Source organism: Manis pentadactyla, chromosome 2 (assembly GCF_030020395.1).
Source record: "Manis pentadactyla isolate mManPen7 chromosome 2, mManPen7.hap1, whole genome shotgun sequence".
Lineage (NCBI taxonomy): Eukaryota > Metazoa > Chordata > Mammalia > Pholidota > Manidae > Manis > Manis pentadactyla.
The window spans coordinates 190,877,707-190,905,478 of record NC_080020.1 but is presented as its reverse complement, the minus strand read 5'-3'; the positions used below and the strand labels follow the sequence as shown (position 1 = coordinate 190,905,478).

General features: G+C 38.7%; 1 protein-coding gene across 3 annotated transcripts in view; it reads left to right on the top strand.

Annotated features, from left to right (window-relative positions):
- Positions 1-27,772, top strand: part of ACYP2 (acylphosphatase 2) — a 199,741-nt gene that overhangs the window by 161,705 nt on the left and 10,264 nt on the right. The window lies entirely within an intron of this gene.

Below are 27,772 nucleotides of genomic sequence, written 5' to 3'. Positions count from 1 at the left end.
CGACAGTTCAAGAAACATGCCCAAGATGGCCAGATAGGAAGTGGTGGCTGGATTCACACTCAAGCAGACGATCCCAAAATCTGCTTCCATCCCCACTGTGCCAGCATTTATTTTCTTTCCACTAAATAAAACAGAAGAGCACATATATCATCTTGCTGACCCAGAAACTGTGGTGTAGCAGAGAAACTTCTGTCTTCTCTGCTCCCAGGCTCTTTGATTCAGTTGGCTGGTTCTCAGAGTTCTGGAAATAGCGCATGCCTGGGTAGATCTTCTAGACTCTTTCCCAACTGAGGACGTTGAATGACATGGTATTTTTCCATTGCAATTGAGAAGCAGCTCCATCAACATCAGGAGGTTTTACTAGGGGAGGGGAATTGTACTAGAAATGTATGACTTGGAGGGTCACAGAGCTTGCTAAACAGGCTGTCCACCATCACTGGTAAAAGCAGAGAACAATTACACTGTACCAACTGCTCTTAAGGGCCTACTGAGTGTCAGACATATATTAGTCAATTTATATACATCTCTTTAATCCATTCAATAACTTGGTGAGGTGATTATCATGCCCACTTTAAAGGTGAGGAGTCTGGTCTCAGGTTGATGGGCATGCTGGAATTCCTTCATAATTACTGAGCTGGTCACTAACCATGGGCTACATATCTGACAAATTTTAGACATTATATCTAAGTTCCATTAAAATATGTATATTAATAATATTATTTCTATGTGTAACTGAATAAGGAAATTTGCTAAAGAAAGGAGAATAGCAAAACAAGTATGTACTATTTTTCCATTATTAATCCTAGTTTGAAAGCTTGAAATGGGCAGGCAACTCAGTATTTTCCAGCATGCACCATGTTAGCTTTTAATTCATTAGCTATCTTTCCTTACTGTCTGCTCTCTTGCTGTGGTCTACATTTTATACTGGTGCTGCAGAGAACTGAAAGGATTATGCCACCCCACTTTAGTCCCAGGAAATAGAACTGCCATGAATTATTAATAATATTGGCTTTCTAGTGCTTTCATTTCATCTCTTTGTTTCAGGGAAGGATATTAGTTAAATGGAATTTTTTGTATCACCCCAGGAGCTTACTACATATTGTGCAGGAAACACTAACTGACTTGAGTTATAGAAAAGGCAGTCCTGTGTTGGTTCTTCCTTATACATGTGATGGGTTCTCCAAATACATTCCACTCTCTTATATCCTTGCTTGGTGATAGGTTAATAGGGCAGTTTTCAAACTGAGCTCTTCAGAGCCCTTGAGATTCCCCAGAGGTGCTCAAGGTACAGCTGGGGAGTGGGCAGGAGAGAGAGGCCCTGGGGGAGGTGCTGCACCCCACTCCCCAACCATTCCCTTGCTTCAGAGAAGCACCTCATTCCTGCTATAAGCATTAAGCTGTCATGCAAGATTATATTGGAAGAAAGCATTCTTCTCTGAAAAGCTTTAAAATCTTGAATTAATACAACAAATACAATAGTAAGCATTTGTATACCTTTAGGATTCTAAGAGAAATATCTAAGGGTTTTTATTTGGTAATCATGGTATGTCTGAGCATATACAACCAACTGGGCACTGAACTTGACAGAAATGGTGTGAGTCATGTGACTGGGTTTGTAGGATGGACTTGGCCTGCCTATAGGTTTTGTAGTGGTGTCCCTGAACTCTGGGTGAAGTCAGTTAACATGCTTACTTACATGTGTAATCTCACAATCACAAGAAATGTAATAAAATCTGGTGGCTGGCAAAAATAAATCAGCCAATTCCACAAATAAACTTGGTTCACATGCTTATATTCAAGTTACTAGGTTAGATCCATAGGCCTCCAACATCATTTGAGAGGCTACATATAGCCATTACATGTGTTATTACATAGGGGATGCCATGAGTAAAACATTTTACCGTTTTCTGTAATAAAAGCAACTATTTCTTTACCTTTCAAAGTATATAAAACAAACAGGATTTGTTTTATATGAGATCAACTCAATTAAAAGGTCCTGCTTAGGATTCCTTTCTGTGTGTGGAATGTGTAGAACCCTAAAAATGTCCCTTTCATGCACAGAAGATATAGATCTAAAGAAGGCAGGCAGGTAACAAAGACTGATTCATTCACTACATTATTTATTGAATCTTGCTATTACGAGGCATCATAGTAGATGCTGGGGATCCTAGAGTAAGACTCCTATCCGGCCTTCTTAGAATTTGCATTCTAATGTGGAGGAGGCATGTAGTGAATACATAATTATATAAACATAGCAATTACAAATGTGATCATTCCCATGATGCACACATCATTTGGGCATGGGCCCTGTTTAGACAGGGGTAGTCCAAGAGGGGTCTGTGGGAAGGTAAAAAACTAAGTGCAATTTTAAAAGGTCACAGCTGGCCTCTTTGCTGGCCACCAAAGCCATAAATGTGTGGCACTTTCTGTGCTTAATAGCAAAATGTGTGCCATCTGCACCAAAGAATTAGAATGCTGTGGAAACCCTGAGGGAACCAATAGTTGGTAGCTGCCTGAATAGGGAAAGAAAAACACAGCACAGTTAATTTATTAAAAGAATAGATTTTTCCTTGGGCATTTAACATTTATCAGCACCATGTAATACCATTTTTTTCCATGCAAAGATGGCCTGAAGAATACTTAAAAGTAATACATATAAGATCATTGTCCTTTGCCATTCTATAAAAACTGTTCCATAACTGTATAATCCTCACCAAACAAAAAAAAATATAATAATGCAGTTCCTTCTTATTACTTTAGAATTGTTAAAGGTAACATGACTTTGGTAAAATAGTATTGACAAAAATTAGTTTCATTTTCAAAATCTCTACATAGGCATTTAAAGTATATTAGAGTGAATGAAGAACCTGGTTACCAAATGACCTGACTTCTGTCAAGAGGATCATCCAATTTACATTCTTATTTTTGTTTGTATTAGTTGAACCTTATTTTTTCCTTGAAGTATCATTGATATACGATCTTACGTTGGTTTCAAATATACAAGTGTTGAACCTTGTATTTTGTTTTTAAAGCCTATCAGTGGATCATGTTTCTTAAATAAAAATAACTGAAAGATATATGCACACAAAGCAGATTCAGATTTACAGCAGAAATACTGGACTTTAGTCTCCTTCAAGCAAATGTAATTTACCTATTCATTCAATATTTATTGAGTCCATGAAACTAATAGTAAAATATGCTGGAGCCAGAGTGCTCACAGTGCTGGCCCCTTGGCTGGGTGAACACTGTGCATAATTCTTTCTTTCTCTGCATAGTTACTGTATCAATTCTCTAAATGGCCTGAACATCGCAGTGGTTCAACAGTCCCCCGTCCCCTCCCCCCTGTCCCAACCCACTCCTCTCCCCTTTGGTAACCACTAGTCACTTCTCAGTGTCTATTAACCTACTGCTGTTTTGTTCCTTCTGTTTTGCTTTGTTTTTATTTTCCACAAATAAGTGAAATCAAATGGAATTTGTCTTTCTCTGCATGGCTTATTTCACTGTGCACAATACCCTCTAGATCCAACCATGTTGTTGCAAATGGAAGGATTTTTCTTTTCATGGCTGAATAATATTCCATTGTGTATATGTACCACATCTTCTTTACCCAGTCATCTGTTGATGGACATTAAGTTGCTTCCATATTTTCGCTATTGCAAACTGTGTGGCAGTAAACATAGGGGTGCATATATCTTTTCAAATCAGGGATTTTGTTTTCTTTGGGTAAATTCCTAGGAGTGGAGTTATTGAGTCAAGTGGTGTTACTATTTTTAGTTTTTCAAGGAACCTGCATACTGCTTCCCACAGGAGTTGCACCAATCTGCATTCCCACCCTTGCCGGAGGGTTCCTATTTTGCCACACCGTTTCCAGCATTTGTTATTTCTTTTCTTGGATAGTGGCCATTTGTTTTCTTGGACAGTGTGAGATGATATCACATTGTGGTTTTAATTTGCATTTCCCTGATGATTAGCAATATATAGGGTACCTTTTCATTTGCCTGTTGGCCATTTGAATTTCTCCTTTGGAGAAGTGTTTATTCAGTCCTCTGCCCATTTTTTGACCAGGTTATTTGTTTTTTGGGTGTTGACGCATATGAGATCTTTATATATTTTGGATGTTAACTCCTTATCATAAGAGTTATTTACAAATATATTCTCCCATTCTGTAGATTGCCTTTTTGTTCTGCTGATGCTGTCATTTGCTGCACAGAAGCCTTTTAGTTTGATGTAGCCCCACTCATTCATTCTTGTTTCCCTTGCCCTTGGAGATGTGTTCAGGAAAAAGTTGCTCATGTTTTTATTCAAGAGATTTTTGCCTGTTTTTTTCTAAGAGTTTTATGGTTTCATGACTTACATTTAGGTCTTTGATCAATTCTGAGTTTACTTTTGAATATGGAGTTAGACAATAAGCCAGTTTCATTCTCTTACATGTAGCTGTCCAGTTTTCCCAGAACCAGTTGTTGAAGAGGCTGTCTTTTCCCATTGTATATTTATGGCTCCTTTATCATATATTAATTGACCATATATGTGTGGGTTTATATCTGGGCTCTCTATTCTGTTCCATTGATATATGGGTCTCTTCTTGTGCCAGTACCAAAGTGTTTTGATTACTGTGGCTTTGTAGTGGAGCTTGAAGTCAGGGAGCAAAATCCCCCCAGCTTTGTGCTTGTCTCTCAGGATTGCTTTGGCTGTTCTGGGTGTTTTGTGGTTCCATATGGATTTTAGAACTATTTTCTCTAGTTCATTGAAGAATGCTGTTGGTATTTTGATAGGGATTGCATTGAATCTGTAAATTGCTTTGGGCAGGTTGGCCATTTTCACAATATTCTTTCTATCCATGAGCATGGGATAGATTTCCATTTTTTTGGTGTCTTCTTTAATTTCTCTCATGAATGTCTTATAGTTTTCAGAGAATAGGTCTTTCACCTTCTTGGTTAGGTTTGTTCCTAGGTATTTTATTCTTTTTGATGCAATTGTAAATGGGATTGTTTTCCTGATTTCTCTTTCTGCTAGTTCATTGTTAGTATATAGGAATGCAACAGATTTCTGTGATTAATTTTGTATCCTGCAACTTTGCTGAGTTCAGTTATTTGCTCTAGAATTTTTTGGTGGATTCTTTAGGGTTTTCTATGTATAATATCATCTCATCTGCAAATAGTGAGAGTTTAACTTCTTCCTTACCAATGTGGATGCTTTTTATCTCTATGTTGTCTGATTGCCATGGCAAGTACCTCCAATACTATGTTGAATAAAAGTGGTGAGAGTGAGCATCCTTGTCGTGTTTCTGATCTTGGAGGAAAAGCTTTCAGCTTTTCATTATTAAGCATGATGTTGTCTATGGGTACTTGCCCTCTATACCCATTTTGTTGAGAATTTTTTTATCATGAATGGATGTTGAATTTTGTCAAATGCTTTTTCAGCATCTACTAAGATAACCATAGATTTGTATTCTTTTTCTTAATGTGGTGTATGATATTGATGGATTTATGAAAACTGTACCATCCTTGCATCCATTGAATATATGCCACTTGGTCATGGTGCATGATCTTTCTGATGTATTTTTGGATTGAGTTTGCTAATATTTTGTTGAGTATTTTTGCATCTGTGCTCATCAGGGATATTGGTCTGTAATAATTTTCTTTTTTTGTGGTGTCTTTGCCTGGTTTTGGTTTTAGAGTGATGCTGGCCTCACAGAATGAGTTTGTAACTATTCCCTCCTCTTCTGTTTTTTGGAAAACTTTAAGGAGGATGGATACTAGCTCTTCTTTAAATGTTTGGTAGAATTTGGCTGTGAAGTTGTCTGTACCTGGAATTTTGTTTTGGGGGATTTTTTTTTTTTTTTGAAGAGCAAGATACGGGCTTTTATTTTATTTTATTTTTATTTTTTATTGAAGGGCAGTTGACACAGAGTATTACATTACACTAGTTTCAGGTGTACAACATAGTGATTCAACATTTATATACATGATAATTCTAGGTACCAGCTATCACCATACCAAGTTGTTACAATATTTTGACTATATTCCTTATGCTATACGTTACATCCCAGTTACTTATTTATTTTACAATTGGAAGTGTGTACTTTTTTGTTGTTGTTGTTGTGAGGGCATCTCTCATATTTATTGATCAAATGGTTGTTAACAACAATAAAATTCTGTATAGGGGAGTCAATGCTCAATGCACAATCATTAATCCACCCCAAGCCTAATTTTCGTCAGTCTCCAATCTTATGAAGCATAACGCACAAGTTCTTACATGGAGAACAAATTCTTACATAGTGATTAAGTTACATGGTGAACAGTACAAGGGCAGTCATCACAGAAACTTTCGGTTTTGCTCATGCATTATGAACTATAAACAGTCAGTTCAAATATGAATATTCATTTGATTTTTAAACTTGATTTATATGTGGATACCACATTTCTCTATTATTATTATTTTTAATAAAATGCTGAAGTGATAGGTAGATACAAGATAAAGGTAGAAAACATAGTTTAGTGTTGTAAGAGAGCAAATGTAGATGATCAGGTGTGTGCCTGTAGACTATGTGTTAATCCAAGCTAGACAAGGGCAATAAAACATCCATGTATGCAGAAGATTTCTCTCAGAACAAGGGGGGTGAGGTTCTAAGCCTCACCTCTGTTGATCCCCAATTTCTCACCTGATGACCCCCCTGCGACTGTGCCTGTCTTAGGTTGTTCCTCCCTTGAGGAATCTTACCCGTCTCTAGCTAACCAGTCATCTTCCAGGGCCATACAGGGAAATGTAAAGTTGGTAAGTGAGAGAGAAGCCTTATTGTTTGAAATGGTTAGCTTCTTACTTCTTTGCATATTTATGCCCTGTAGCTTCTATGCCCAGCATTTGTCTTGAGGTATCTACAACTTGGAAGAATTATGATACTCGGTAAATTTGATATGAGGCACGAATTCTATTTAAGGGTTGTAATTAGGAAGGAAGAAGAAAAGCTATAGAAGTAGCAGGTGGAAGAAAACATGGGAAGATTGATTATTTCTTTGACATATCTTCTTGTAGAGTAACTTCAGCATGTATAGGTTTTAAACTACTAATTAAATTGCGCACACACATTAACATAATAGAAGTATAGTTACATAACCAAAGCATACCTGTAATTACCAGGCATCTCCAGTGAAACCAAGAAAACCACTTAGGCACCTTAGGCATTTGTGAAAACTTATCTATGATATGGTGGATATTGTCCAACTGAACTTGAACAGTCTGAGAGAAATCAGACAAATTAAAACAACCCATTCCTGGGGATTGTTCACATTCCATATGTTCTTTTAACAGTAAATAGTCTGTAGTTGTAAGATTTTGGAGCGCTACAATTTGCACTTCTCCTAATTCTTGGTTGAGTTCCAACAGTATAGATCCAGTCAAATTTGTTGTTTTACTGTATGCACAGGCCAGTTTAGATATCTCCTTCTTCATTCCCATGGCAAGTCCAGGAACTGGTGGGATGAGTGCATCTACAGCTGTAGCAGCACGTGGTTCTTTGTTGGGGTTTTTTGATGATCATCTTGTGGCATGAGTCTTCCAGAGAGTGCTGATGTTGGAAGTTCTTTGTCATATCGTATCTTAGTTCATTTTTGGGGTAGCCCAATTAGGCTTTGATCCTCTGTATAAACACAAACAGACCCTTTGCTACACTTTTATATGCCCTTTATACCCTTGTGTAGGACTCATTGGAGGTCTCCACACAGAAACTGCTTTTTATTATTTTATTTTTTGGTATCATTACTATACACTTACATGACAAATATTATGCTTACTAGGCTCTCCCCTATACCAGGTCCCCCCTATAAACCCCTTTACAGTCACTGTCCATCAGCATAGCAAATGTTGTAGAATCACTACTTGCCTTCTCTGTGTTGTACAGCCCTCCCCTTTCTCCCATCCCCCCATGCACGTTAATCTTAATACCCCCCTACTTCTCCCCCCCTTATCCCTCCCTACCCACCCATCCTCCCCAGTCCCTTTCCCTTAGGAACCTGTTAGTCCATTCTTGAGTTCTGTGATTCTGCTGCTGTTTTGTTCCTTCAGTTTTTCCTTTGTTCTTATATTCCACAGATGAGTGAAATCATTTGGTATTTCTCTTTCTCCGCTTGGCTTGTTTCACTGAGCATAATACCCTCCAGCTCCATCCATGTTGCTGCAAATGGTAGGATTTGCGCTTTTCTTATGGCTGAGTAGTATTCCATTGTGTATATGTACCACATCTTCTTTATCCATTCATCTATCAATGGACATTTAGGTTGCTTCCAATTCTTGGCTATTGTAAATAGTGCTGCGATAAACATAGGGGTGCACTGGTCTTTCTCATACTTGATTGCTGCATTCTTAGGGTAAATTCCTAGGAGTGCAATTCCTGGGTCAAATGGTAAGTCTGTTTTGAGCATTTTGATGTACCTCCATACTGCTTCCCACAATGGTTGAACTAATTTACATTCCCACCAGCAGTGTAGGAGGGTTCCCCTTTCTCCACAGCCTTGCCCACATTTGTTCTTGTTTGTCTTCTGGATGGCAGCCATCCTTACTGGTGTGAGGTGATACCTCATTGTAGGTTTAATTTGCATTTCTCTGATAATCAGCGATGTGGAGCATCTTTTCATGTGTCTGTTGTTCATCTGTATTTCTTTTTTGGAGAACCGTCTGTTCAGTTCCTCTGCCCATTTTTTAATTGGGTTATTTGTTTTTTGTTTGTTGAGGCGTGTGAGCTCTTTATATATTCTGGACGTCAAGCCTTTATCGGATGTGTCATTTTCAAATATATTCTCCCATACTGTAGGGTTCCTTTTTGTTCTATTGATGGTGTCTTTTGCTGTACAGAAGCTTTTCAGCTTAATATAGTCCCACTTGTTCATTTTTGCTGTTGTTTTCCTTGCCCGGGGAGATATGCGCAAGAAGATATGTTTATGTAAGAGATATGTGTACGTCTAAGAGGTTTTTGCCTATGTTTTCTTCCAAGAGTTTAATGGTTTTGTGACTTACATTCAGGTCTTTGATCCATTTTGAGTTTACTTTTGTATATGGGGTTAGACAATGGTCCAGTTTCATTCTCCTACATGTAGCTGTCCAGTTTTGCCAGCACCATCTGTTGAAGAGACTGTCATTTTGCCATTGTATGTCCATGGCTCCTTTATCAAATATTAATTGACCATATATGTCTGGGTTAATGTCTGGATTCTCTAGTCTGTTCCATTGGTCTGTGGCTCTGTTCTTGTGCCAGTACCAAATTGTCTTGATTACTATGGCTTTATAGTAGAGCTTGAAGTTGGGGAGTAAGATCCCCCCTAGTTTATTCTTCTTTCTCAGGATTGCTTTGGCTATTCGGGGTTTTTGGTGTTTCCATATGAATTTTTGAATGATTTGTTCCAGTTCATTGAAGAATGTTGCTGGTAGTTTCATAGGGATTGCATCAAATCTGTATATTGCTTTGGGCAGGATGGCCATTTTGACAATATTAATTCTTCCTAGCCACAAGCATGGGATGAGTTTCCATTTGTTAGTGTCCCCTTTAATTTCTCTTAAGAGTGACTTGTAGTTTTCAGAGTATAAGTCTTTCACTTCTTTGGTTAGGTTTATTCCTGGGAATTTTATTTTTTTTGATGCAATTGTGAATGGAGTTGTTTTCCTGATTTCTCTTTCTGTTGGTTCATTGTTAGTGTATAGGAAAGCCACAGATTTCTGTGTGTTGATTTTGTATCCTGCAACTTTGCTGTATTCTGATATCAGTTCTAGTAGTTTTGGGGTGGAGTCTTTAGGGTTTTTTATGTACAGTATCATGTCATCTGCAAAAAGTGACAGTTTAACTTCTTCTTCACCAGTCTGGATTCCTTGTATTTTTTTGTTTTGTCTGATTGCCATGGCTAGGACCTCCAGTACTATGTTAAATAACAGTGGGGAGAGTGGGCATCCCTGTCTAGTTCCCGATCTCAGAGGAAATGCTTTCAGCTTCTCGCTGTTCAATATAATGTTGGTTGTGGGTTTCTCATAGATGGCCTTTATTATGTTGAGGTACTTGCCCTCTATTCCCATTTTACTGAGAGTTTTTATCATGAATGGATGTTGAACTTTGTCAAATGCTTTTTCAGCATCTATGGAGATGATCATGTGGTTTTTTGTCTTTCTTTTTGTTGATGTGGTGGATGATGTTGATGGACTTTCGAATGTTGTACCATCCTTGCATCCCTGGGATGAATCCCACTTGGTCATGGTGTATGATCCTTTTGATGTATTTTTGAATTTGGTTTGCTAATATTTTGTTGAGTATTTTTGCATCTACGTTCGTCAGGGATATTGGTCTGTAGTTTTCTTTTTTGGTGGTGTCTTTGCCTGGTTTTGGTATTAGGGTGATATTAGCTTCAATGAATGCGTTTGGGAGTATCCCCTCCTCCTCTATTTTTTGGAAAACTTTAAGGAGAATGGGTATTATGTCTTTCCGGTATGTCTGATAAAATTCCGAGGTAAATCCATCTGGCCCGGGGGTTTTGTTCTTTGGTAGTTTTTTGATTACCGCTTCAATTTCGTTGCTGGTAATTGGTCTGTTTAGATTTTCTGTTTCTTTCTGGGTCAGTCTTGGAAGGTTGTATTTTTCTAGGAAGTTGTCCATTTCTCCTATGTTTCCCAGCTTGTTAGCATATAGGTTTTCATAGTATTCTCTAATAATTCTTTGTATTTCTGTGGGGTCCGTGGTGATTTTTCCTTTCTCATTTCTGATACTGTTGATTTGTGTTTACTCTCTTTTCCTCTTAATAAATCTGGCTAGAGGCTTATCTATTTTGTTTATTTTCTCAAAGAACCAGCTCTTGGTTTCATTGATTTTTGCTATTGTTTTATTCTTCTCAATTTTATTTATTTCTTCTCTGATCTTTATTATGTCCCTCCTTCTGCTGACCTTAGGCCTCATTTGTTCTTCTTTTTCCAATTTCGATAATTGTGACATTAGACCATTCATTTGGGATTGTTCTTCCTTTTTTAAATATGCTTAGATTGCTATATACTTTCCTCTTAAGACTGCTTTTGCTGCGTCCCACAGAAGTTGGGGCTTAGTGTTGTTGTTGTCATTTGTTTCCATATATTGCTGGATCTCCATTTTGATTTGATCATTGATCCATTGATTATTTAGGAGAGTGTTGTTAAGCCTCCATGTGTTTGTGAGCCTTTTTGCTTTCTTTGTACAGTTTATTTCTAGTTTTATGCCTTTGTGGTCTGAAAAGTTGGTTGGTAGGATTTCAGTATTTTGGATTTTGCTGAGGCTCTTTTTGTGGCCTAGTATGTGGTCTATTCTGGAGAATGTTCCATGTGCACTTGAGAAGAATGTATATCCTGTTGCTTTTGGATGTAGAGTTCTATAGATGTCTATTAGGTCCATCTGTTCTGCTGTGTTTTCAGTGCTTCCGTGTCCTTACTTATTTTCTGCCCGGTGGATCTATTCTTTGGGGTGAGTGGTGTGTTGAAGTCCCCTAGAATGAATGCATTGCAGTCTATTTCCCCCTTTAGTTCTGTTAGTATTTGTTTCACATATGCTGGTGCTCCTGTGTTGGGTGCATATATATTTAGAATGGTTATATCCTCTTGTTGGACTGAGCCCTTTATCATTATGTAGTGTCCTTCTTTATCTCGTTACTTTCTTTGTTTTGAAGTCTATTTTGTCTGATATTAGTACTGCAACCCCTGCTTCTTCTCGCTGTTGTTTGCCTGAAATATGTTTTTCCATCCCTTGACTTTTAGTCTGTACATGTCTTTGGGTTTGAGGTGAGTTTCTTGAAAGCAGCATATAGATGGGTCTTGCTTTTTTATCCATTCTATTACTCTGTGTCTTTTGATTGGTGCTTTCAGTCCATTAACATTTAGGGTGACTAATGAAAGATATGTACTTATTGCTGTTGCAGGCTTTAAATTCGTGGTTACCAAAGGTTCAAGGTTAGCCTCTTTAGTATCTTACTGCCTAACTTAGCTCGCTTATTGTGCTATTATATACACTGTCTGGAGATTCTTTTCTTCTCTCCCTTCTTATTCCTCCTCCTCCATTCTTCATATGTTGGGTGTTTTGTGCTGTGCTCTTTCTAGGAGTGCTCCCATCTAGAGCAGTCCCTGTAAGATGTCCTGTAGTGGTGGTTTGTGGGAAGCAAATTCCCTCAGCTTTTGTTTGTCTGGGAATTGTTTAATCCCACCGTCATATTTGAATGATAGTCGTGCTGGATACAGTATCCTTGGTTCAAGGCCCTTCTGTTCCATTGCATTTAATATATCATGCCATTCTCTTCTGGCCTGTAGGATTTCTGTTGAGAAGTCTGATGTTAGCCTGATGGGTTTTCTTTTATAGGTGACCTTTTTCTCTCTAGCTGCTTTTAAAACTCTTTCCTTGTCCTTGATCTTTGCCATTTTAATTATTATGTGTCTTGGTGTTGTCCTTCTTGGATCCTTTCTGTTGGGGGTTCTGTGTATTTCCGTGGTCTGTTTGATTATTTCCTCCCCCAGTTTGGGGAAGTTTTCAGCAATTATTTCTTCCAATATACTTTCCATCCCTTTTCCTCTCTCTTCTTCTTCTGGTACCCCTATAATACAGATATTGTTCCGTTTGGATTGGTCACACAGTTCTCTTAACATTGTTTCATTCCTGTAGATCCTTTTATCTCTCTCTCTGTCAGCTTCTATGCGTTACTGTTCTCTGGTTTCAGTTCCATCAATGGCCTCTTGCATCCTATCCATTCTGCTTATAAACCCTTCCAGAGTTTGTTTCATTTCTGTAATCTCCTTTCTGGCATCTGTGATCTCCCCCCGGACTTCATCCCATATCTCTTGCGTGTTTCTCTGCATCTCTGTCAGCATGTTTATGTTTCTTATTTTGAATTCTTTGTCCGGAAGACTGGTTAGGTCTGTCTCCTTCTCTGGTGTTGTCTCTGTGATCTTTGTCTGCCTGTAGCTTTGCCTTTTCATGGTGATCGGAATAGTTTGCAGAGCTGGGACGAGTGATGGCTGGAAGAACTTCCCTTCTTGTTGGTTTGTGGCCCTCCTCTCCTGGGAGAACAGCGACCTCTAGTGGCTTGTGCTGGGTAGCTTCGCGCAGACAGGGCTTCTGCTTCCTGCCCGGCTGCTATGGAGTTTATCTCCGCTGTTGCTGTGGGCGTGGCCTGGCTCAGCTCCTGCTCCAAAATGATGGAGTCGCCTTGGAGGGGGAGCAGTCTGGAGGCTATTTATCTCTGTAAGGGGCCTCTGAGCTCCCTGCAGCCCAGGGGATTAGGGTGCCCAGAGATCCCCGGATTCTCTACCTCTGGATTAAGTGTCCCGCCCTGCCCCTTTAAGACTTCCAAAAAGCACCTGCCAAAACAAAACAACGACCACAAAAAAAAAAATTTTTTTAAATAAATAAATAAATAAATAAAAATAAAAAATGTTCACTCGTTTTTCTTTATTCTCCAGCGCCAGCCTCAGGCATCTGCTCACCGGTCTTGCTGCCCTGTTTCCCTAGTATTGGGGTCCCTATCCCTTTAAGACTTCCAAAAAGCGCTCGCCAAAACAAAACAGAAAAAAATAAATGGCCGCTCGCTTTTCTTATGTCCTCTGGCACCAGTCCTCCGGTACCCACTCACTGTTCTTGCTGCCCTGTTTCCCTAGTATCCAGGGCCCCCTGTGCAAGCACTGTGTCTGCACTCTGGCCTGGATGGCTGAGGCTGGGTGTTCAGCAGTCCTGGGCTCCTTCTCCCTCCTGCTCTGCCTACTCTTCCCCTGCTGGGAGCTGGGGGGAGGGGCGCTCGGGTCTCGGGGCTCTGGGGCTTGTATCTTACCTCCTTTATGAGGCACTGTGTTCTGGCAGGTGTGGATGTGGTCTGGATGTTGTCCTGTGTCCTCTGGTCTTTATTCTACGAAGAGTTGTCTTTGTTATATTTTCATAGTTATATGTGGTTTTTTGAGGAGATTTCCGCTGCTCTACTCACGCCGCCATCTTGGCTCAGAGCCTTGGGGGATTTTTTTTATTACAAATTCAATTTGATTGCTGGTAATTGGTCTGTTCAGATTTTCTTTTTCTTCCTGGGTAAGTCTTGGAAGATAGTAATTTTCTAGGAAGTAGTCTGGTTTATTGGCACATAATTTTTCATAGTATTCTCCAATAATTCTTTGTATTTCTGCAGTATTGTGATGTTTCCTTCTTCGTTTCTGATTATGTTTATGTGTGTACACTCTCTTTTATTCTTGGTAAGTCTGGCTAGGGGTTCATCTTGTTTTCTCAAAGAACCCACTTCTGGTTTCATTGAGTTTTTTCTATTTTTTTATTCTTCTCTATTTATTTTTGCTATGATCTTTATTATAATATTCCCTCCTACTGACTTTGGGTTTCATTTGTTCTTTTTCTCATTTCATTAATTGTAATTTCAGACTGTTTATTTGGAATTGTTCTTGTTTCTTGAGGTAAGCCTGTATTGCTATGTAGTTTCCTCTTAGAACTTCCTTTGCTGCCTCCCACAGATTTGGGCTTTTGTGTTTTTGTTTTCATTAGTCTCCATATAGTGCTTGATTTCTGTTTTAATTTGTTAATTGATCTATTGATTATTTAAAAGCATGTTGTTTAGTCTCCATGTGTTTTTAAATGTTTTTGTTTTCTTTGTATAATTTATTTCTAGCTTCATACTATTGTGTCTGAGAAGCTGCTTGATTCAATTTCAATCTTTTTGAATTCATTGAGGCTCTTCATGAGGCTTAGTGTGTGATCTAATCTGAAGAACATTCCATGTACACTTGGGAGGCATGTGTATCCTGCTGCTTGTGGATGGGGTGTTCTGTAGATATGTTAAACCTATTTGATCTAATGTATTTTCAGTGCCTGTTTCCTTTATTATTTTCTATCTGTTTGATCTACTGATGTAAGTGGGTGTTAAAGTCTCCTAAAATGAATGTGTTGCAATCTTTTTCCCCCTTTAATTCTGTTAGTATTTGTTTTACATATTTAGTTGCTTCTATGTTGGGTGTGTAAATATTTATAATGTTTATATCCTCTTGTTGGACTGATCCTGTTATCATTATGTAATGTCCTTCTTTGTCTCTTGTTACTTTGTTTTGAAATTAAGTTTGTCTGATAGAAGTACTGGTAGTCCTGCTTTAATCTCCCTATTATTTGCATGGAGTATCTTAGTCTTTGTATGTCTTTGGGTCTGATATGAGTCTCTTATAGGCAGCATATAGATGGATCTGGTTTCCTTATCCATTCTGCCACTCTATGTCTTTTGATTGGTGCACTCAGTCAATTTCCATTTAAGGTGATTATTGATAGGTATGTACTTACTGCCATTTTATAAATTGTTTTCTGGCTGTTTTTGCTATCTCCTCTCTTTTCCTTTCTTCCTCTCTTATACTCTTCTGTTATTAACAGTTTTCTTTAGTGTTGTAATTGGATTTCTCATTCCTTTTTTTTTTAGGGTTTATTTAGTTGTGTGTTTGTGTCTTTATTGTAGGCTTTAGTTTTATAGTTACCAGAGGTTCAAGGATAGCTTATTTGCCATACAACAGTCTATCTTAAATTGCTGATTACTCTATTTCAAGCACAATCTATAGGTACTTTTTTTTCCTTCTTCCTCTTCCTCTACATTTTTCATATTAGATGTCATAATCTGCATTTTTTGTGTATCCCTTGACTGATTTTGTGTACAGTTGATTTTTCTGCTTTTGTTTTAATTTTGTACTTGCTTGGTAATCACTTAGTCTACTACCATTAATGTGGGTTTACTTTCACTGGTGAAAGCTATTTAGTCTTAGGGTCATTTCCAGCTACAGAAATTCCTTTAACATACCACATAAGACTGGCTTAGTGGTGACAAATTCCCTCAACTTTTATCTGGAAATTTTTTGTTTAATCCCTGCTTCAAATTTAAATGATAATCTTACCCATAGAGAATTCTTAGTTGGACGTCCTTCTGTTTCAGTATATTAAATATATCATGCCACTTCCTTCTGGTCTGGAGTTTTGGTTGAGAAGTCTGCTGATAGCCTAATGGGATTTCCTTTATAAGTTTTCTTTTTCCTCTGGTTGCTTTCAACACTCTCTCCTTATCCTTGATCTTGGCCATCTTAATATATGTCTTGGTGTCTTGCTGTGGTTCCTTTTGTTAGGGGATCTCTGCACTTCCATGACCTCAGTGTCTATTTCCTTCCCCAGATTGGGGAAGTTTTCAACAATTATTTCCTTAAAGAGACTTTCTATCCCTTTGTCTTTCTCTTCTCCTTCTGGTATCCCTATTGTGTGAATATTGTTTTATTTGCATTGGACACATAGCTCTCTTATCATTCTTTCATTCCTAGAGATCCTTTTTTCTTTTCCTCAGCCTTTTTGTTTTCCTGTTCTCTAATTTCTATTTCCTTTACCATGTCCTCTACATGATCTAATCTCCTTTTAAATCCCTCCATTATATGTTTCATTTCTGACACTTATTCTTCAGCTGAGTGGCTCTTTTTCAGGTTTTCTCTTTGTTGAAGTCCTCCCTGAGACCTTGAATACTTTTTGTAAATCCATGAGCATGCTTATAACTTCTATTTTGAAATATTTATGAAGAAGATTAGTGAACTCTGTTTCATTTAGCCCTTCTTCTGGAGTTCTGTCTCACAGCTTTGATGGGATCAGATTCCTCTGCCTGCTCATTTTGTCAGGGATTCTGTTTCTTCCTTTGCAGTAGATGTCTCTGCTATGCTTTCTGTCTAAAGAATAATAGCTTTATGAAGAAGGTGTAGTATGGTGCCCAGAAGTTGGATATTCTTTACTCTCTAGTGCCTGGTTCTACTTGGTGGGGGCCCCAGTTGTTGGCATGCCATAGATGGAATGCCTTTCTTTCTGGCTTCCATAGGGGTCTACATCTTGGAGAAAAGTTTGAGCTGCTGCTTTGTGATCAGCTCAGGAATCTATTGAGCTTGCAGGGCCAACCTCTGCCTGTCCAGCAGCAATGGCAGGCTGCAGGGTTAATGGGGTGGGCAGACCAATGTGCCCCAGCTTCCTTCTGCAGGGAGGAAAGAATTCTTAGGGCTGGCTCCTCCAGACACCTCTCTGGTTGGGCTGAAATGTAGCCAAGCAAGCTGGAAGAGTCTACCCTTACCTGCCAGGCAGCAAAGTCTGATCCTGCTGCTGGGCCAAGTGGGTTGGTTTCTGGCAACATGCAAGGAGGTGCCTCAGGGCTGCATTGCCAGGAAGGGGGATGGAGCTCCTGGAGCTCCTGAGAGTTCCCAATCTGTTGGGCTGAGAAATAGCTAGGGAGGTATTGTCCACCTGGGAGTTCCGTCCAACCCTCATCACCTCTGGTACCCCTCCCACTGCTGTCTGGCAAGTCTTTCACACTACCACCTCTGCTTTGGGTCTCAGGACTGGTGGAGCATGTCTGCCCTCCACACAGGCTGAAGTCTCAGCCTCCCAGTATTCTGCCTGCCCCTCGTGTCCACCCCGATAATCACCAGAACCTAATGTAATGTCGGCTCATGCTCCCAGAGCTGATCTCCATGGCCATGTGTGCAGTGCTCCTGGGCTCCTACCCCCTCCCCATTCCGATCCTCTTTCTCCTGCCTGTAGGCTGGTTGTTGGCGTGGGGGCTTGGGTCCCGTTCAATCTCAGGTTTGCAGCCCTACCCTTTTCTGTGTGGTCCTCTCTTCTTCCTCAGGTGTAGGTGGTCTGTTCTGCAGTCTTCAGGTCATTTTCAGGTCTAGTTGCATTTGCTGTACTTTCTTCTTTTATGTGTTTTTGGGAGGATTCTTCTATCTTGCCTTCCTATTCTGCCATCTTTTTATCATTCTCTTATTCTCCAATGTCAGTACTGCGGGTTCTGGAGGCTGAAAGCCTGAGATTTGGGTGCCATCATGGGTAGGTTTTGGTGAGGGCACTCTTCTAGGTTACAGAATGCCAACTTCTTCTTGTGGCCTCACATGGTAGCAAAAACAAACCACAAAATTTTAATGAGGAGCATAAAGACAAAAGTGGAGAAAATTATTACTCTTCCTGAAAAGATAAAATAATTTGGGGAGAAATGACATTGTAACAGCATTTAAAGATTTAAAGGGTATTTGAAAAGATTGGACAAAACTATGCTACAATCTAGTAGATGGAGGAAGAGACATTGGGAAATATAAGAATAATAATGAGGTGGGGGAGATGTGGAGCTCACTAGATGTTAAAATATATTCTAAGGCTATAAATAAAATAGTTTGGTACTGGTTTGGAGATTAACCAAAGATATCACAGGAACCAAATAGACTGTAGAAACAGATTCAGGTCTATATACAGACTTAGTATATGATAATAGTTGTACTGGGGAAAAGATCTAACCATTCAAAATTAACTTTTTAAAAAAATTGGAGTGTAGTTGGCATACAATATGTTGGTTTCAGGTGTACAACATAGTGATTTGGCAATTATGTACATTAGGAAATGCTCACCATGATAGGTGTGACCATCTGTCACCATTCATTATTACAATATTATTGACTATATTCTCTATACTGTACTTTCATCCACTGTGACTTATTATAATTGGAAATTTTTACTTCTCTATCCCCATTTTCACCTATTTTTCACTTCCCTTTACCTCCTTCCCCTCTAGCAGGTTTGTTCTCTGTATTCATAAGTCTATTTCCGTTTTGTTTTGACTTTTGTTCATTTGATTTCTTTAGATTCCACATATAAGTGAAATCCTGTGGTGTTTATCTTTCTCTGAATTATTTCATTTAGCATACTACCTTCTAGTTCCATCCATGTTGTTGCAAATGGTAAGAATTCACTCTTTTTTGTGGTTGAGTATATTCCATTGTGTATGTATATACCACATGTCTTTATCCATTCATCTACTGATGGAAACTTAGGTTGTTTACATGTCTTGGCTAAATAATATATGCAATAAACATAGAGGTGCATATATCTTTTCAAATTGGTGGTTTTGTTTTCTTCAGGTAAATTCCCAAAGTAGAATTACTACGTTGTATGGTATTTCTATTGTTTAGTGTTTGACAAACATCCATACTGCTTTCCATAAGAGTGCATCAATTTACATTCCCACCAAGAGTGCGTGAGGATTCCCTTTTCCTACACCCTTGCAAACACATTATTTCTTGTCTTTTTGATATTAGCCACTTTGACTAGTGTGAGGTTATATCTCATTGTGGTTTTCATTTGCATTCCCTGATTATTGGTGGTGTTAAGCATCTTTTCATGTGCCTGTTGGCCATCTGTATGTCTATGGAAAAATGTCTACTCAGGTCCTCTGCCAATTTCTTAATTGGATTATTTGTTTTTTGGTGTTGAGTTGTGTGAGTTTTATATATTTTGGTTATTAGCCCTTTATCAGATACATCTATTGCAAACATAGCTCCCATATAGTAGACTGCCTTTTTCTTTTATTGATGGTTTCCTTTGCAGTGCAGAAGCTTTTTAGTTTGATGTAGTCACTCTTGTTTATTTTTGCTTCTGTTGCCCTTGCCTGGGAAGACATATCCAGAAAGAAATTTCTCAAGCTGATGTTCAAGAGTTTACTGCCTATAGTTTCTTTTCAGAGTTTTTGGTTTCAGATTGTACATTTAGGTCTTTAATCCATTTCAAGTTTATATATGGCATAAAATAGTAAACTAGTTTCATTCTTTTGCATGTAGCTCCATTTTTCCCAACATCATTTATTGAAGAGACTGTCTTTTTCCCATTGTATATGAAAGGAAAGGAGCGACACTCAGCAGCAATTCACCGGAGAATTCCGCTTTATTGGGGAAAGGTGCTGGGTTATATAGGAAGGGGCATGGGGTGATTGTGGTGTTACTTCTACGGGGCTGGTGGCTATTGGCTAGGTGCTGGGAGTGGGAGTGGGGAGAGAGGTGATAGGTCTTTAGGTGGTGCCATCGGGAACTGAGGACCCGGAAGAGAAGCCGGAAGTTCGCCATCTTACTGGTGAGGGCCCTTCAGTATATTCTTGCCTCCTTTTTCATATATTAACTGACCATATAAACATGAGTTTCTTTCTTAGCTCTCTCTTCTGTTCCATTGATCTGTGTTTATTTTTGTTCCAGTACCATATTGCTTTCGTTACTGTTACCATAGTTTGAAGTCAGGAAGCATAATACCTTCAGCTTTGTTCTTCTTTCTCAACATTGCTTTGACTATTTGGGGTCTTTTAATGTTCCATAAAAATTTGAGGATTATTTGCTCTAGTTCTGTAAAAAATGTCATTGATATTTTGATAGAGATTGCATTGACCCTGTACATTCCTTTGGTTCTGTGGACATTTTAACAATATTGATTCTCCCCATCACGGACATGGAATATCTTTCCATTTTTTATGTGTCATCTTTAGTTTTTTTCATCAATGTCTTAAGGAGAGTTAGGAAAATTTATTCCAAAGTATTTGTATCAAAAATAATTATAAATGGGATTGTTTCCTTAATTTCTCTTCCTGGTCATTATTTGTATATAGAAATGCAATAGATTTTGTATCCTGTAACTTTAATGAATTCATTCATTAGTTCCAACAGTTTTTTGGTGGAGTCGTTAGGGCTTGCTGTATATACTATCATGTCATCTGCAAATAGTGACAATTTCACTTCTTCCTTATCAGTGTGGATGCCTTTTATTTCTTTTTCTTGTGTGACTTCTGTGGCTAGGCCTTCCAGTACTATGTTGAATAAAAGTAGTCAGAGTGGACACCCTCATCTTGTTCCTGATCTTAGAAGAAAAGCTTTCAGCCCTGGCCATCTATTCTAATCTCAAGGGCCCTCATTGCTCTTCAGCAATTCTTTCATTTCATTCAACATTTGTTAACTCCTATAGCAATCATTAACACCTTTTTACTTTAATCCCTCAACTCAACCTCACCTCCCTTAATTCTCAGTAAATTACCTTCTTACTTTACTGAGAAAATAGAGGCTATTTCATATGAATGCCTCTTCTTATCCAAATTTATCTACTTTTTGACCCACTGTCTTCTGTTCTGTACAGATTATATGTGTCCTCTTTCTTTTCTAAACCTAATGAGTCTGCCTAGCCCATGAGCCTGTTTCTTCTAACCTTTCCTAGGGACATGTCCTACACCTTCCTACTCCTTTGTCTTGCATCTTCAATTCATTCCTTTTGCCCACTTGTGAGAATAAGAATAGTGGCCACTGATGTGCCACTCAGATTCCCTTTCAGAACTGAAGGACCTTTTCCCTAGCTGCCAGGAGTGCTGTTTACAGGTGCCCCTCAGCCATTAGCACTCTTCTGTAATTGCCTCAGCAGAAGGAGGTCACACCTCCTTCTCTGGGCAGCTCTTCTCTAAGGTGTGCTTCATGGGGACGATATAAAGATCCAGCCCTTTTCACCTCAAATCCAGACAACACTGAAGGGTCTTCCCAGCTTCAGAGTTCCTCTTGTGCTGGCGAAGTTCTTCCTTGAAAGTGCCTCTCTGCCCAGCTTCTCCCTTTCCTTTCCTTGCCTACCACAATTGTTAAACCTGAGAGAAATAGTAATGTTTCATACATGTTTCCTAAATTCCCATCAACAATAAAGAAGAGTGCCCTTTTTACCACACCCTAACTACCACTACTAAATATCAAACTTTCAAATCTTTGCCATTTCCTAGGTAATATATGGTATTTCTTTCTTGATTTATTTGCATTTTTAAAATGAGTAAGACAGAATATTTTCACACATATATTGGTCATTTATCTTTCTATTTGCTCATGTTCTCTGTCCATTTTTCTACTGGATAGCCATCTTTTTCTTTTTTGATATCATTACTATACACTTACATGAACAACATTGTGGTTACTAGATTCCCCCCATTATCAAGTCCCCATCACATACCCCATTATAGTCACTGTCCATCATAATAGTAAGGTGCTATAGAATCACTACTTGTCTTCTCTGTGCTATACTGCCTTCCCTGTGCCCCCACTACACTATGTGTACTAATCATGCCCCCTTTTTCCCTTATCCCTCCCTTCCCATCCATCCTGCCCAGTCCCTTTCCCTTTGGTAACTGTTAGTCCATTCTTGGGTTCTGTGAGTCTGCTGCTGTTTTGTTCCTTCAGTTTTTGCTTTGTTCTTATACTCCACAGATGAGTGAAATCGTTTGATACTTGTCTTTCTCCACCTGGTTTATTTCACTGAGCATAATACCCTTTAGCTCCATCCATGTTGTTGCAAATGGTAGGATTTGTTTCTTTCTTATGGCTGAATAGTATTCCATTGTGTATATGTACCACCTCTTCTTTATTGATTCATCTACTGATGGACACTTAGGTTGCTTCCATTTCTCGGCTATTGTAAATAGTGCTGCGATAAACATAGGGGTGCATATGTCCTTTTGAATCTGGGCTCCTGCATTCTGAGGGTAAATTCCTAGGAGTGGAATTCCTGGGTCAAATGGTATTTCTATTTTGAGTTTTTTGAGGAACCTCCATACTGCTTTCCACAATGGTTGAACTAGTTTACATTCCCACCAGCAGTGTAGGAGGGATCCCCTTTATCCACATCCCCGCCAATATTAGTTTTTTGTCTTTAGGATGTTGACCATCCTAACTGGTGTGAGATGATATCTCATTGTGGTTTTAATTTGCATTCTCTGATGATTAGCAATGTGGAGCATATTTTCATGTGCCTCTTGGCCATCTGAATTTCTTCTTTGGAGAAGTGTCTGTTCAGATCCTCTGCCCATTTTTTAATTGGGTTATTTGCTTTTTGTTTGTTGAGGTGCATGAGCTCTTTGTATATTTTGGATGTCAACCCTTATCAAATATGTCATTTATGAATATATTTTCCCATACTGTGGGATGCCTTTTTGTTCTATTGATGGTGTCCTTTGCTGTACAGAATCTTTTTAGTTTGATATAGTCCAACTTGTTCATTTTTGCTTTTGTCTCCCTTGCCCAGGGAGATATGTTCTTGAAGAAGTTGTTCATGTTTATATTCAAGAGAGTTTTGCCTATGTTTTCCTCTATGAGTTTTATGGTTTCATGACTTACATTCAGGATTTTGATCCATTTCAAGTTTACTTTTGTGTATAGAGTTAGGCAGTAATCCAGTTTCATTCTCTCACGTGTATCTGTCCAGTTTTGCCAACACCAGCCATTGAAGAGACTGTCATTTCCCCATTGTGTACCCATGGCTCCTTTATCATATATTAATTGACCATATATGCTTGGGTTAATATCTGGACTCTCTATTTTGTTCCACTGGTTATGGATCTCCTCTTGTGCCAGTATCAAATTGTCTTGGTTATTGTGGCTTTTTAGTAGAGCTTGAAGTTGGGAAGCGAGATCCCCCTGCTTTATTCTTCCTTCTCAGGATTGCTTTGGCTGTTCGGAGTCTTTTGTGGTTCCATATGAATTTTAGAACTATTTGTTCCAGTTTGTTGAAGAATGCTGTCAGTATTTTGATAGGGATTGCATTGAATCTGTAAATTGCTTTAGGCAGGATGGCCATTTTCACAATGTTAATTCGTCCTACCCAAGAGCATGGGATGAATTTCTATTTATTAGTATTTTCTTTAATTTCTCTTAGGAGTGTCTTGTGGTTTTCAGGGTATAGGTCGTTCACTTATTTGGTTAGGTTTATTCCTAGGTATTTTATTCTTTTTGATGCAACTGTAAATGGAATTGTTTTCCTGATTTCTCTTTCTGCTAGTTCATCATTAGTATATAGGAAAGCAACAGATTTCAGTGTATTAATTTTGTATCCTGTAACTTTGCTGAATTCAGATATTAGATCAAGTGGTTTTGGAGTGGATTCTTCAGGGTTTTTTTATGTACAATATCATGTCATCTGCAAACAGTGACAGTTTGACTTCTTCCTTACCAATCTGGATGCCTTATTTTTGTGTTTTGTCTACCGTAGCTAGGACCTCCAGTACAATGTTGAATAAAAGCGTGGAGAGTGGGCATCTTTGCCTTGTTCCCAGTCTTAGAATAAAAGCTTTCAGCTTCTCACTGTTAAGTATAATGTTGGCTGTGGGTTTGTCATATATGGCCTTTATTATGTTGAGGTACTTGCCCTCAATACCAATTTGGTTAAGAGTTTTTATCATGAATGGATGTTGAATTTTGTCAAATGCTTTCTTAGCATCTATGGTGATGGTCATGTGGTTTTTGTCCTTTTTGTTGATGTGGTGGATGATGTTGATGGATTTTCAAATGTTGTACCATCCTTGCATGCCTGAGATGAATCCCACTTGATCATGGTGTGTGATCCTCTTGATGTATTTTTGAATTTGGTTTGCTAATATTTTGTTGAGTATTTTTGCATCTATGTTCATCAGGGATATTGGTCTATAGTTTTCTTTTTTGTGGTGTCTTTGCCTGATTTTGGCATTAGAGTGCTGCTGGCTTCATAGAATGTGTTTGAAAGTATTCCCTCCTCTTCTATTTTTTGGAAAACTTTAAGGAGAATGGGTATTATGTCTTCTCTAGATTTCTGATAAAATTCAGTGGTGAATCCATCTGGCCAGGGTTTTGTTCTTGTGTAGTTTTTTTATTACTGATTCAATTTAGTTGCTGGTAATTGGTGTGTTCAAATTTTCTGTTTCTTCCTGGGTCAGCCTTGGAAGGTTGTATTTTTCTAGAAAATTGTCCATTTCATCCAGGTTATCCAGTTTGTTAGCATATAGATTTTCATAGTATTCTCTAATAATTCTTTGTATTTCCATGGTGTCTGTGGTAATTTTTCCTTTCTCATTTCTGATTCTATTTATATGTGTAGATTCTCTTTTTTTTTCTTAGTAAGTCTGGCTATTGGTTTATCTATTTTGTTTATTTTCTCAAAGAACCAGCTCTTGGTTTCATTAATTTTTTCTATTGTTTTATTCTTCTCAATTTTATTTATTTCTTCTCTGATCTGTATTATGTCCCTCCTTCTGCTGACTTTGGGCTTCATTTGTTCTTCCTTTTCCAGTTTCAATAATTGTGAATTTTGACTATTCATTTGGGATTGTTCTTCCTTCTTTAAATAGTCCTGGATTGCTATACTTCACTCTTAGAGAACTGCCTTCGCTGTGTATCACAGATGTTGGGGCATTGTGCTGTTGTTTTTATTTGTCTCCATATATTACTTGATCTCTGTTTTAATTTGGTCATTGGTTATTCAGAAGCATGTTGTTAAGCCTCCATGTGTTTGTGAGTCTTTTTGTTCTCTTTGTATAGTTTATTTCTAGTTTTACACCCTTGTGATCTAAGGAGTTGGTTGGTACAATTTCAATCTTTTTGAATTTACTGAGGCTCTTTTTGTGGCCTAATGTATGATCTATTCTTGAAAGTATTCCATATGCATTTGAAAAGAATGTGTATCCTGCTTCTTTTGGGTGTAGAGTTCTGTAGATGTCTGTTAGGTCCATCTGTTCTAGTGTGTTGTTCAATGACAGAACATTGTCTCTGGTGCTTTGTCTCTTGTGACTTTTGTTTTGAAGTCTATTTTGTCTGATAAAATTACTGCAATACCTGCCTTTTTCTCCCTATTAGTTGCATGAAATGTCTTTTTCCATCCCTTCACTTTCAGTCTGTGTATGTTTTGGGTTTGACATGAGTCTCTTGTAGGCAGTATATAGTTGGATCTTGTTTTTTTTTTTCCATTCAGTGACTCTATGTCTTTTGATTGGTGCATTCAGTCCATTTGCATTTAGGGTGATTATCGATAGGTGTGTACTTATTGCCATTGCAGGCTTGAGATTTGTGGTTACCAAATGTTCAAGGGTAACTTCCTTACTATCTAAGAGACTAACTTACTTTGTATGGTATTACAAACACAATCTAAATGTTCTATTTCTTTCCCCTCCTTTTCTTCCTCCTCCATTCTTTATATATTAGGTATGATATTCTGCTTTTTGTCTATCCCTTTTTATTACCTCTGGTGACAGTGATTTAACCTTAGGAACACTTCCATCTATAGAAGTCACTCCAAAATACACTGTAGAGATGGTACTTGGGAGCTAAATTCTCTCAGCTTTTGCTTATCTGGAAATTGTTTAATCGCTCCTTTAAATTTAAATGATAATCTTGCCAGATAAAGTATTTTTGGTTCGAGGCCCTTCTGCTTCATTGCATTAAATATATCATGCCACTCTCTTCTGGCTTGTAAGGTTTCTGCTGAGAAGTCTGATGATAGCCTGATGGGTTTTCCTTTGTATGTGATCTTAATTCTCTGGCTGCTTTTAATAGTCTGTCCTTATTGTTGATCTTTGCCATTTTAATTATTATATGTCTTGGTGTTGTCCTAAGCCTTGAATCCCTTGTGTTGGGGGATCTGTGTATCTCCATTGCCTGAGAGCCTATATCCTTCCCCCAGATTGGGGAAGTTTTCAGCAATTACTTCCTCAAAGACACTGTCTATCTCCTCTTTTTCTCTCTTCTTCTTCTGGTACTCCTATAATAAGAATATTGTTCTGTTTGGATTGGTCACACACTTCTCTCAGTATTCTTTCATTCTTAGATATCCTTTTTTCTCTCTGTGCCTCAGCTTCTTTGTATTCCTCTTCCCTAATTTCTATTTCATTTATTGTCTCCTCCATCATATCTAATCTGCTTTTAGTACCCTCCATTGTGTTCTTCAATGATTGGATCTCCATCCAAAATTCATTCCCGAGTTCTTGAATATTTTTCTGTACCTCCATGAGCATGTTAATGATTTTTATTTTGAAATCTCAGGAAGATTCATGAGGTCAATTTCATTTGAATCTTTCTCAGGTGTATTCATAATTTTGCTTTGAACCAGGTTCCTTTGACGTTTCATAATTTGTGGTGCCCTTTAGTGCCCAGAAGCTCTACTCTCTGGAGCTGCTCAGCCCCTAAAGCAATGTCAGGGTTTGCAGGGGAGCATTGTTGGTGCTTGGTGGGGAGGAAAGAGCTGTTTCCTGCTTCCTAGCTGCTATGCCTGTCTCCACTGCCAGAACCAGTGGGCCAAAAACACAGGTTAAAGCCTCTATGCTTTGTATTTGTAGCTGCTATAGGTGGTGCTTCCCTCTGGCTGGCCTGGCTCCAGGGCAGGGGTTGCTGGTTTGCGAGCCTGAGCCAGGTGCAGGCTAGCTGGGAGGAAGACACAGCAGGCTGCATATCACTGTGGTGGGCCTTGAAGCTGCATAGCCAGCCAGGGGGATGGAGTGCCTGAAGATCGTTTAAGCTCCCAACCTGCTGGGTGGAGTGTACCCAGACAATTTTGTCTACCTGTCCTTTCTCCTGAGCAGTATGCTCTGTGCAATACTTACCCCTTTAGGAGCCTTCTAGCTTTTGGGAAGTCTCTCAGACTGCCCACCCAGATCAGCCAGATATGAATCCCTGTTTTCCAAAAGCAGCTGTAATCTCTGTCTCTCCAGGTATTATTTAGCTTTCCAACTGCACTAAATCACCAGAGCACCATGCAATGTACGTTCATGCTCCCAGAGCAGATCTCCAGGGCTAGGTGTTCAGGAGTCTCAAGCCTCCAGTCCCTCCCCCTTCTGTTTCTCTTCCTCATGCTGGTGAGATGGGGTGGGGTAAGGGCTTGGGCCATGCCAGGTCACAGCTTTGGTACATTATCCTGTTCTGTGAGGACTGCTCTTTTCTCCTGGTGTATATAGTCTGGTGCAGCCTTCTTTCCTGTTGCTCTTTCAGGATTAGTTGTATTAAATTATATTTTTGTATTATATGTGGTTTTAGGAGGAGGTCTCTGTCTCACCTCTCATGCCGCCATGCTTAATCCAATCCCTGGAGAGACACCTTTTATATTGGTTTTATTTTTACCCTTATTTCCCATATGTGAAAATAATGTGAAACATTTATTTTATGTATCAGACAAGAACAG